This window comes from Mesocricetus auratus, unplaced genomic scaffold (genome assembly GCF_017639785.1).
Source record: "Mesocricetus auratus isolate SY011 unplaced genomic scaffold, BCM_Maur_2.0 Super-Scaffold_100006, whole genome shotgun sequence".
NCBI lineage: Eukaryota > Metazoa > Chordata > Mammalia > Rodentia > Cricetidae > Mesocricetus > Mesocricetus auratus.
Window position 1 is genome coordinate 12,572,170 of NW_024429190.1, and position 3,757 is coordinate 12,575,926.

Consider the following 3,757-nt stretch of genomic DNA (forward strand, 5'->3'; position numbering starts at 1 on the left):
AGCAGGCCACCTGTGCAGAGAGACTCACATCATTCCATGTGGTTTAGTGCTGACAATTAAGGCTTATGCAAATCAGATCTAATCAGACCTAGCTCAAAAACATTTCATGGCTCCCAGCAGCCTACAAGCAAACCCTTTCTTTCTCCCCTCCCTTCCCCCGAGACAGGGTTTCTCTGTCTAACTTTGTAGACCAAGCTGGCCTCTAACTCACAGAAATCCACCTGCCTCTGCCTCCCAAGTGCTGGGATTAAAGGCATGAATATTTATTTATTTATTTATTTATCTGTGTTTTTATTTACTTATTTCATTTGTTTTTCAAGACAGGGTTTCTCTGTAGCCCTGGCTGTCCTGAAACTCACTCTGTAGATCAGTCTGGCCTCTAACTCACAAAGATCCACCTGCCTCTGCCTCCTGAGTGCTGGGATTAAAGGAATGCACCACCACCACCTGGCCTAAAAACTCTTTTTTTCTAATCTCTGTCCAGACAGGACTGGCTTCAAGGCTGTGCAGATCACAGACCCAACACAAGTTATCTCTCTGTTCTTCCATCTTGGAATTCTTACTATCTTTATTTAACTCATTTATTCAGCTAATGTGTTTGTGAATGGTGTGTAGGGAGGAGTCAGAGCACAATCTGGGAAGAAGTTCTCTTCTTCCACCACAGGGATTCTGGAAGTCAGAACTCAGGTCATTAGACTTGGCAGCAAGCCTGTTGAGCCATCTTGTGGACCCAGATTTTTAGCTTTCTGAACTAAGATCACCATGCTTTGTAGGCAGCCCTACCTGCAGGGGCTGTTCAGTCCAACCCCTGCCCTCATCGCTCCTACCCACTTCTCTCTCACCCTTTGAACTCAGAGAAAAAAGAGGTAATGTCTTATTAGTATTTATTGCTGTGAGGAAACACCAGCCCAAAAGCAAGTTGGGGGAGGAAAGTATTTGGATTACACTTCCACATCATAGTTCATCACTGAAGGAAGTCAGGACAGGAATTCAAACGGCAGGAGCCCAGAGGCAGGAGCTGATGCAGAGGCCATGGAGGGGAGCTTACTTACTGGCTTGCTCCCCTGGCTTACTCGCCCTGCTTTCTTATGAAAGACCCCTAGAACCCAGGACCAGCATCCCAGGGATGACACCACCCACAATGGGCTGGGCCCTCCCCAATAAATCACTAATTAAGAAAATGCCCTACAGATTTGCCTTCAGCATGATCTTATGAAGTAATTTTCTCAGTTGAGGTTCCCTGCTGTCAGATGACTTTAGCTTGCATCAAGTTGACATAAAAACTAGCCAGTATGAGTAGGATCCTAGTCTTGACTTAGAGATAGAGGGCACCAGGCAGGAAGGAAAGTGACGAAGGCTCACTTCCCTGAGCTCCTTTCAGAGTATGACGCTCAGTATGTCAGCTTCCTCTGAGACAGTGTGGCAACCAGCTTCCAAATGGCTTGGGTCGGTGGTTGAAAAATCCATCTGATGCAGACAGCTGGCGCTTCCATTGCCCAGACAAGGTTGGAGACCTGGTAAGGAGAAAATCCTGCTTTACAACCTAAAGACCAGCCTCTCTCCATACACCTGTAGATATTATAAGAAAACAGAAAGGACAAGGAGGACTAACTATTCTGCCTAATGAGATATGTATTTACTGCAAAGGCCTCTCCTTCAAAGACCTCTCCCTCAATACAGGCACTTGCAGACTCTCACTGCGGAGCCTGCCCTCCTGTCCTCCATTTCTGAATTCAAGGCCAGCCTGGTCTACAGACAGAGTTCCAGGACAGCCAGCTACACAGAGAAACCCTGTTCAAAAACCTAAACAAACAAATAAAATCGGCAGGAAACACGGGGTCATCACTACAGCCATCTCCATGGCTGTGTGTTCTGCCACCCAGCCGTGGTTCTGAGTCCTGAATCTACCTGTTTCATAACTGGCTGGCAGCCGGGCGTTGGTGGCGCACGCCTTTAATCCCAGCACTCGGGAGGCAGAGGCAAGTGGATCTCTGTGAGTTCGAGGCCAGCCTGGTCTACAAGAGCTAGTTCCAGGACAGCCTCCAAAGCCACAGAGAAACCCTGTCTCGGAAAACCAAAAAAAAAAAAAAAAAAAAAAAAACCAACAACAACAACAACAAATAACTGGCTGGCAGCTTGGTGTGCCATGAATGCACCAGGATATCCTAGGCATACATGGACAAGTTGAAGAGCTACACAGAGAAACCAATAAACTATGAAAGCTGGGAGATGCCAATGCACGAGCCATGTGGATGGCTGACTGATTCACAGAGAAGGACTTGATCCCAATGCTGTTTAAAATACTGCCTCTAGGGCTAGAAAAAAAGCTCAGAGGTTTGGAGCACTTGTTCTTGTGGAGGACCTGGGTTCTATTCCCAGCACCCAAATGGCTGCTCACAACCACCTGTAACTCCAGCTCCAGGGGATCTGTTGCCCTCTTCTGGCCTCCTGGGGCACTGCACGCACGCATAGTGCACAGACATACATGCAGGCTAAACACCAATACATAAAAAAATAGAAAAAATTTAAAAATGAAGTACTGGCCCCTAGGTTCCTAGGTCAGATTGAGGGCTGCATGAGAGTGTTGCAAATCCCATATCACATGAACAAGACTGGACCAAGAGGGCACTGATGGAGTGTGAATGTAACCGCCTCCCTTCCTGCGCCTGCTTCATAGAACCCGCAGCCTTGTCGTCTTGTGCCAGACTTACCTAGCTGGAGAGTGGATGGCCTGGTCAGTGACCATGAACTCAGGCCTTTGGAGCTCTTCCAATGGATGAAAAGAACCAGAACAAGAATTGTAAAACAGAAGGTAAAATGAACAGTACTATCAGCAGCCACTATTCCACAGGGAGACTAAAGGCATTTGTCAGGGTCACACAGCATGAGGCTTGTCTTATATCCCAGAAGGTAAGGTATTGATGTCAGAATCATCCTGGGTTTGGGTCCCAACTCTCAGAACCATAGCTGTGTCCCCTTGGGCAAGTAACTCTTTTTTCTGATCCTTATTAATTACATGTATTAACAACTTAGAGCCTATCTCTAATGCTGTGGGATTTTGATTGGAAATTGCTTAGCATGGCTGTGGGCAATAAATACCCTTGCTTCTGCTTAGCACAGGACTCAGAGGGACACAGCAACTTCTGGCTGCCACATTTAGTTGTCATCAGGAGCAAGTTGCTTAACTGTGGCTCCCAGTCACTCAGTCCATCAAAAGGACTCACAATAGCCTTATCCCACTGAGTGGTCATGAGGACTCACAATAGCCTTATCCCACTGAGTGGTCATGAGGAATCAGCGGAGTTACTATGGGCTGAAATTTGATTTTCCCATAAGCACTTTCTATATTTTTAAGGTTCCGAAGTCTATCAAGGCCAGCATGAGATGATGGGGCCCCAGCCTCCCACTGGCTATAGCTCCGGCATTGCCTCGTCTGCCATTGGGCTATTATTAGGCTCAAAGTCTTCATCTTAAATCCAGATGGAGAGTGAGAGGAGCAGGCAGGGCCTGGGCTGGCAAACGAATGGCTGGGAACACAGGAGCATGGTTGGGAGGCTGGATGTGGGTTTGGGCTCCACCCTGCCTGCAGCTGGTCCAGCAGCCACGTCTACACTTGGCTCTGAGTTGGTGCTAAGCGATCCCTCCCACCACGCTGCCTCCTATGGGAAGGTTCAGAGGCCCTTCTGCAGTTTTTTTTCCTGCCAGCCCCCAAAGGCCCAGACCTGCACAGAAGCTCCCAGTCTAAACCACTTGCCTC